This window comes from Nematolebias whitei, chromosome 18, assembly GCF_014905685.2.
Source record: "Nematolebias whitei isolate Nwh7 chromosome 18, NemWhi1, whole genome shotgun sequence".
Classification (NCBI taxonomy): domain Eukaryota; kingdom Metazoa; phylum Chordata; class Actinopteri; order Cyprinodontiformes; family Rivulidae; genus Nematolebias; species Nematolebias whitei.
The window spans coordinates 4,283,445-4,292,590 of NC_056515.1; positions in this window are offsets into that span (position 1 = coordinate 4,283,445).

Sequence of the window (9,146 nt, forward strand, 5' to 3'; positions counted from 1 at the left end):
TATATATATATATATATAGTGCATATATACATGTAAATACACACACATATACACACACACACACATACATATATACATATATATATATATTTATATATATATATATATATATATACATGTAAATACACACACATATACATACACACACACACACTCATATATACATATATGTTATACATACATATGTTATACATACATATGTTATACATATATACAACAAAGTTATGGTCACCTCCCTCATCTGAGACTCTTTAGTTAAAATATATTATTGGTATTTTTGCTCATAACTTCATAAAAAAGAAAATATTTCTTTAAACTGTAAATAGATTCTCAAACGGTTGAAGTGTGACAAAAATATTTTTCTTTTGTTTTTATTTTTATTTATTTATAATTTTGTTAAAGTAAAGGAGCTCTCTTAACGATCTGAGAGATGTTCAGCTTTAACTCCATATTTCTGAAACAACATTTAAAATCAATTTGTCTCATTTGAAACATTTTTACATCCCTGTATTTTTTCAGCCAAACGGCTAAACAATTAAAAAGCAACATTTTTAATAGTTGCCAAAAATCACTACATTTTTGCATATTAACATTTTTCATACAACACACACACACACACACACACACGCACGCACGCACGCACACACACACATAAAGCAAACAAAACAAAACTATAAGCAATTTGTCTTCATTCAAATTAAATGTATTTACATACTGTAGGTATAATGATAATAATATAAACATATTTTACTCCAAAATATGAGTACATATTACAAACTAAAGCAATATTTAATAAACATTTTTAAGCCCTGAACACTTTTAGAAGTAAAAACAATCAATAATAATAATAAATATGAAAAGCATTTCTTTAAACAAATGTTGAGAACTTATTTTAATCATACACATGTTTGGTTCATTTTTAATGTTTCCCACATGTTTTGGTCTAATTCTCTTTAAAGTTTGAAGATCCTATAAATCAATCATAATTCAGTCTTTTTGAAATGTTTCCAGTGATTAGTAACGTTCAGGTTGGATCAAACCTTCAGTTTAAAATGTTGGAATTAGATCAAAACAGTGAAACTGGGAAAAAAATTTTAAAGAATAAAAAGAGAATAGAAAGAAAATAAAAACTCTGTATTCCTCCAGTAACACACGCCTCCTGCTGCCTTTAGACTAAAATCATTTTATTATAACTTACAGCCAAAAAATGTTTTACACAATCTCACACTCAGACATGTGCTGTGAATGACTCTCAGCTACTACCACACCTTTAGATCCACCGCTCTCTGTTTGACCATCTTTTTATGCTTTTATTTTGAAGGTTACTTAGTTGTGATACTGACTCCACAGGTTGTAGAGCTGCAGCTGATGATTATTCTCTGCATTGAAATTTGTGCTATATTTTGCTAACACACACATGCACGCGCACGCATGCACACGCACGCACACACACGCACGCACACACACACACACACACACAGAAATAAAAGCATATTGTTTGCCTTTGCTTTTTAGCGGCATGTGTTAAAAAGACTGAATACCACCCAGGGAGGTGCAGAGTTCTTCATCTAGTGAACAGTCCCCCTTCACTCGGAAAGAGTTTGGGAACTAATGGAACCCAAAGAACCCCCCTCAGCTCCCCCAATACTACCACTGTTAGAGACTCCTCAAAACTGCAGACCAGAAAGACCTTTCTTTCTTTTTTCTTTCTTTCTTTTTTCTTTCTTGTGCACATGCATGAGCGTCTGTTGCACGGTGGAGAGGAGAGTGGAAGTGAACTTGTTGAAGGTCGGAACAGTTTCTTTTACTTCTGAAAGGTGACACTTCTTCTTCTTTCTTACGTGTGGTACAACTGTTTAAAGGCACTCCGGGTTACAGTGCAGCTTTTCTGATTTTACGGTCGGTAGCGCCGAGCTCGGTGCGATGGCTGTCAGAAACACCCGGTTTGGGAGTTTGTCCCGTCTACACGTATCAAGATGCCGGTGGGCGTGGATTACTCTGTTGAAGAGTGTGCGTTAGCTGTAGGAGAGGTGGTCGGGTGTGAAACTGTGAAAGCAGCGGCCAGAATGAACAATGTTGTGGTTTTGTTTCTGGATTCTATCGATAAAGTTAATATTGTTGTTGAACGGGAGATAGTTCACTATTGTGTTTCCCCTCATGAATCCAGCAAAGACAACCATCCTGTCCAACTTGCCTCCATTCATATAGACTACAAGCATGTCTTAAAGACATAAAAACTTGGATGACCCTTAATTTTCTCCTGTTGAACACAGACAGGAGGTTTTGGTTTTTGGACCTGAGCACCTTAGGAATGAATGTTTCAGTCTTTCTCCCTCCTTAGATGACATTAATCTGTCCTCCAGCTCTAATGTTAAAAATCTTGGTGTTATTTTTGATCAGGACATGTCTTTTATCCCCCACATTAAAAATGTTACTAGAACCTCCTTCTTCCACCTGCGTAATATCACTAACATTAGAAACATCTGATCTAAAGATGATGCAGAAAAACTGGTCCATGCATTTGTCACATCTAGACTGGACTATTGCAATGGTTTATTATCTGGATGTCCAAATACTTCTTTAAAACGTCTTCAGTTGATCCAAAATGCTGCTGCCAGAGTCTTAACTGGAGTTACTGGGAGAGATCATATCTCTCCAGTTTTAGTTTCTCTCCATTGGTTCCCTGTCAAATCCAGAATAGAATTCAAAATCTTACTTCTAACCTACAAAGCTCTCAACAACCTAGCTCCATCTTATATTACAGATCTTATTGTTCCATGTTTTCCTAACAGAGCACTTCACTCTCAGACTGCAGGTTTACTAGACTAAGCTAGAGTTCCTACTAGGGTTTCTTGAGTTTCCAAAAGCAGAATGGGAGGAAGATCTTTCAGTTCTCAGGCTCCTCTCTTGTGGAAACAACTTCCAGTTTCTGTCCATGAAGCTGACACATTATCCAGTTTTAAGACTTGGATTAAGACTTTCCTTTTTGATAAATCCTATAGTTAGGGTCGGCTTGTTACGCTGCTATAGGCTTAGACTACTAGAGGACAAACTGACCTCATTTCCTTAAATGAATTGTTAAAATTGAATAGTTTTCATTTGAAATGATTTCTATCTTAACATGTGATTCTTGACCTGCCATTGTGTATCTGTTCTTACCAAACCCAGCTGGTTGAAGCAGATGGTCCTCTTGTCCTGATCCTGGTTCTGCTAAAGGTTTCTTCCTCACGAGGGAGTTTTTCTTTCAACTGTCGCCTTCATGCTTGTTCAAGATGAGAGTTCAGTGATGGAGTTAAACTCAAAGCTGCTCCTCAGATAAATAATGTTCAATTATTATTTTTATATATGAAAGTTTCTGTTTAGTGCCCTGAGACGACTTCTGTTGTGACTTGGTTGGCAGAACATAAATGAACTGAATTGAATGGACAACTCTACTGCTCCTGCAAGAAGACTGGAAGTTTGCTCTGTTCATGTAGTAGATCTGATGCTGGAGAAGTTCAAAAGAGCGTTATCAGAAGAGGCCAAAGATTGATATCTGGATGGTCTGATTGACTCTTAACACCTGACGAAACTGACAACGCTCATAAACTGTGCATTAAATGTTCTAGAATTGCACCGCTCGGAGTGGCTGCATGTTGCAGTAGCTCTGTTACATTCATTTTGAGTTATTCCTTTTGAAAACTTTAACTCCTCTATTTTCTGGATGTAAGCTGCTTTTTTCAGATGATTATTTCCTCTGGTATCGGATGCTGTGCAGCTGGAAGGATTTTTGCTGAAACCTTTTTACTTTTGGGCATTTATTATGGTGCGTAACCATGGCAACAAGGTGTTTTTAAACAACCAGGAGCAGCTGATTAACATGTCAAATGCTCAAATACCTCAACTACAGTCCCAAATCCCAAATTAGTTGAAAAGGAGGCGCCGTGGACCATTTCCTGTCAACCTGGTGGTGGTGCTCGAGTACCTGACCACTGAAGTCCTGGACCTGGTTGAAACCTCGGCTCGTGACAATGGGTGGACTGGGATCATCCCCAAGCACCTTCAGCTGTCTGTATGTGGTGACGAGGAACTCGGCACACTGCTGGGAGGAGTGACCATCGCTCAGGGAGGAACTCTGCTAGGCATTCGGGCAGTCCTGCTGCCCAGGAGGATCGAGAGGCCCGTCAGATCTGACAGCAAGCTGGATCTGGGTGGACGGATCAATATCTGTGGCCAGATTTTTCTGATTCACTGCAGGAGATCCTTCCTGCCCACAGCTATCAGCATCTATAACTCTTGAATGGAACCAGGATGATGAGCTACGACATCACTTAATTTCTCTCTGGGATTAATAAAGTTTTTTTGAATTTGAATTTGAATTTGAATCAGGCCCAACTTAAAAAGACTGAAGTTCTGGGTCTGTGCTGGAGAATGACAGTAAGGTATGGACTTCTTTGAATTCTGCAAGTGGAAATACATTATATCAAAGGTGTGTTAAGGCCCTAGTTAGTTAGTTAGTTAGTTAGTTAGTTAGTTAGTTAGTTAGTTAGTTAGTTAGTTAGTTAGTTAGTTAGTTAGTTAGTTAGTTTATTTGACAGGCACACAAACATAGAACAGAAGAAGTCTGTGACTGATGCATTGCACAAAGAGTATATAGCTATAGCTAATTCACAACTCCAGTCCCTGGTTGGGCATTTCTGTGCATTAAAATACATACAATTCATCAATCAAAATACAGTAAGAGTACCTACATACTCCTGGCTTCATATTCATGTAATCGACCTAACAACCTCCAAATTCATATAAATTTTTCAACAGGGCAAAACTTAAAAACAAAAAAGATAGACCTTGGAGAGAACTCTTTAGTGGTCAGTCTGATGTAAAACCAGTGTGGAGTACGTTGTACAAACCACCACTGGCCAAGAACACTGGTGACTTACAGTGGCGTGTTCTATGTGGCATTATTGCAGTAAATGCTTTCATGTCAATCATAAATCCAACTGTTTCAGACGAGTGTCCGTTTTGTTTAACAAGGGAGACCATTTTTCACTGTTTTGTACAATGTCCAAGAATGTTCTTTATTTTGTATTTTTAGTAATATTTTTTGAAGTCTGTTGGGGAATCTTTCACAAGCTTCATGTTCATATTTGGTTTTTCGTATGGTAAAAAGAAAAAGAAGAAAGGACGTTTATTGAATTTTATTTTTAGACAAGAATCTGTCAATTTATCTAAGCAGGAAAGAAAAGATTAATGGAGGTCAGAGTCGTGACTGCTTTTTTTAAGAGTATGTTGAAAGCAAGACTTATACTGGAATTTAAATATTATTCAAAAATGAATGAAATGGAAATGTTTCAAGACAAGTGGGACTATAAGAGCTTTTTATTCACTCTTAATGATTCTGAATTTTATTTTGCAGATGTTTTGAAATAAGTTTCTTGTGAAACTATAATGGAATAAATGAATTTTTAAAATCAAAAATCTTTCTTCCTTGCCTGCATGAGTACAGTAACTCAGGCTCATGGAGTTCTGTTCAATCCAGAACAGTCCAGGTTCTGGCCCACCTCCCTTGGAGCTTCTAGCACCTCATGAAGCTCCCGCCTCCTTACACATAATTGATTCAGGGCTGAAGACTTTCAGGGGTGGTTTTATTTATTCTCTGTCTTGTCCGTCTCACAGTCTCACCTCAGACTGAACCCTCACATCCAGACTCTGCTGCAAAATTATGTTGCTGCCTCTCACCACATTTTTCACTTCTTTCTTTCTTTCCTTTTTTTATTTTTGCCCAGCACGTGTTTGCTTTGGCATGCTATCCTCTCACACAAACAAGCCCAGCTTGTAGCGTATCCATCACGCTTGCGCAGAATGGTGATGATAAAATAACAGGCAGCTTGAAACAAACCATTTGTTATGGCTGGATTTATTATTCTGTCCACTTGAACAAAGTACAGAGGTTACCTAGACATCTCCTACTTAGGTTACAACAATAAATAGCACAAAAATGGGCCCTGGTTGCCAGGAAGTTCCCTGGTCGTTGGTCACTCCAAAGAGCCCCTGAGTCAAGCAGCTGTGTGATGTCACAGCAACATCCGCTGACTGTTTGCATCCCAAACATCATTTAGCATCTTTTGCATCACTGTTCAGGAACCAGAACCACAGAGCTTCAGGACTGATTAGTTACATGCAACAACGCCTCTCGGTCATAAACACTTCATCAAGCCCCAGCAGCCCGTTCATCATTGTGACGCCCGCAGGTAACCCAAACCCTGCGCCGCAGCTTGACACAAGGCAGAACCCAAACATTTCTCCTGAGTGGGACCAGCCTCTAAACACACACAGCCCAAAATGTCTTCCCCCTTTTACTAAAACGATTTAAAGTAAGAGAAATAGTAATAAAAGCTGTTTAAGTGGATGAACAGTGCGCTGCAAAAGACGATAAAGGAGAAAATGACAAGTGATACACGTCTCATTAAACTTTGATGTTCACAGCTTTAAAGTTGAAGCAAACTTTATTGAGTGCAATAAACAGTTCAGAGAAGTCTTGAAGCCGCTCAGGTTTTATAAACTAAATTCATGTACATGAAGTTTAACTTGTAGAATAAGAACAAACCACATTTTCTGCAAAAAAGAAGTGAGAAAAGTAGTTACAGCCTAGCTAAATGTAGCTAAATGTTATCTGGAAGCTAAAATTAACGAAAGGCTAGCTAAGAGCTAAAATTCAAATCAATTCAATTTCAATTCAATCCAGTTTATTTATATACTGTAGCTAAAAGCAACAAATACTAGTGTAAAGCAGCAAAAGTTTAGTTTGAATACGAAAGTGACAAAATGTTTTTTTTTTTGGTTTTTGTGTGACAAAAGGGTCTAGATGTTCTGTTTATAATTCTTATATCAGAGTACAGTTAATGCACTTGTTGGTCTTTTTAAGACTGATGTAAGAAGGAAAAGAAGTTAAGGTCAAGGTTTCTTCTCGTTCGCACCAAATGTGGTACATATGGTGAAACAAAATTGTGTACACAGGGTCCCAGTTACACCCAACAAAAGTATAAAATGTAAAAGAAAAACAGTAATAAAATCCAAGATATGAACTAAGAAATACGCTAAACTAAGAATACACTAAGCACTAGTAGTACAAAAAATACACTGAACAACAGCAGCACGAACATGAGTCTGTATCAGAGTCAGTTTCTTTATTGTCGTTCGTACCACATGTGGTACATGATGTGGAATGAAACTATGTACACAGGGTCCCAGTTACATCCAACAATAAAATATAAAATAAAACAATGATAACATCTAAGATATGAACTAAAAAAAACATCAACTAATGAGTACGAATGAACACAGCATCGTGAATAAATCAGCAGCATAAGATCAGTAGCATGAATAATCAGCAGCACATGTCACAATCAAGTGGCATTACAGTGATTATTCTAGTTAGAGATTCATGAGTCTAACAGCCTCAGGGTAGAAGCTGTTCCTCAGTCTAGTGGTTCTACACTTAATGCTCCTCAACCTCCTTCCTGAGGAGAGCGGGTCAAAAAGTGTGTGTGCTGGGTGAGTGTGGTCCTTCATGATGCAGGTTGCCCTCTTCCTGCATCTGGAGGTGTAGATGTCTGTGATGGTGGGGAGGCTGACTCCGACATCTTCTGTGCAGCCTTCACCACTCTCTGCAAAGCTTTTCTTTCTGCAGCTGTGCAGCCTCCATGCCACACGTTGATGCTGGAGCACAGGATGCTCTCCACTGCACACCTGTAGAAGGAGGTGAGGACTGAGCTTCCCAGACCAGCTCGCCTCAGCCGTCTGAGGAAGTAGAGTCTCTGATGAGCTTTCTTGATCAGGCTGGTGGTGTTGTTGCTCCAGCTGAGGTTGTCATTCATGTGTACACCCAAGTACTTGTAGCTGGAGACCACTTCCACCGCAGATCCTCTTATGTTCAGGGGGGTGTAGGTGTGTTTGTTACATCTGAAGTCCACAACCATCTCCAATAATCAATTCTCCTGGAGGTATAGAGATTTTAGATTCTGAGACAAAATTTTGGAAAATCTGATGCTTCTTGTTTAAACAATTATTAGACAAAAGTATGTCATTGTGAACCCAGTTCTTTAAAAACAATCTGTTTAAGACAATGACAGTCTTCTTGCATGTCTTGAGACTTATTTAAACGCAACACAAACAGTCCGAACATGCACAGTGTTTTCTGTCCACGTGGTCTCTTTGTTGGATCGGTTTCTCTTCGTGATCACGACCTTGTCACTCAAACACAAACAGAAACATTGCCGCTGGAAGCCACCCATGTGGCCCACTCAGTCCTCATCCGCCCTCCCCCAGCTGTTGCTTCAGTTTGTATATTTGTCCCCTTCCATCCACTGCTGTCTGCAGCTCATTGACTCGACCACAAACTGTCTCTGGCAGATGATCCAGAGCTCAAAGAGGAGCACAAACACTGGAGCGGGGGCTTTAAGTGGTCGCTTTGGTCCACCCTGACTCCTTCTGTGTCACTGTGTCCCCTCTTGGGCTTCTGGAGGTTCTGTCTCAGTGTTTGACAGACGTGCTCCTCTCACACAGCTACACTTCAGCCCACAATTACACGCAGACATTTCAGGCCGTGAGTTGGAACTCCTCTGACAAAATCGACACCACATGAAGGATAAAACCACCATGTTCTGAGTTCTGGTTCCACTGGGTCCAAGAGAACAGAACTCTCAAGAAAGTCTCAAAAATGTGTATTTCCCACCGTCGAAAAGCAAAAGGCAGAAAATAATGTAATGATGTTTTGTATGTGTGTGTTTGCTAGCTTAAATATCTCTTGAATCACTGAACCAATTTTAGTCAAATTTGCAGAATGCAATTACTGAATTATTGTCTACAACTAAATAACTTTTGGAGACAACCCAATTAAAGATGGTTACCACAACCAGTTTACTAGAAATGAAAAGAGGAGTATAACTCTATGAATTTAACAGATATTTATTTAAGATTTGGTGTGGTTGTAGGTGAGAGTCATCCCTAACTTTTACTACAGCATTCTCTGATCACTTGAGCTTTTAAGGGAAAATGTTATAGTCGTGAGGAAAATGGTAACATCCACTGCCAAAAACAATATTCATAATATATACCAAGTTCAAGTTCATCACTGTCCTTTTGTTAGTAAAATATTTTCATGAAAC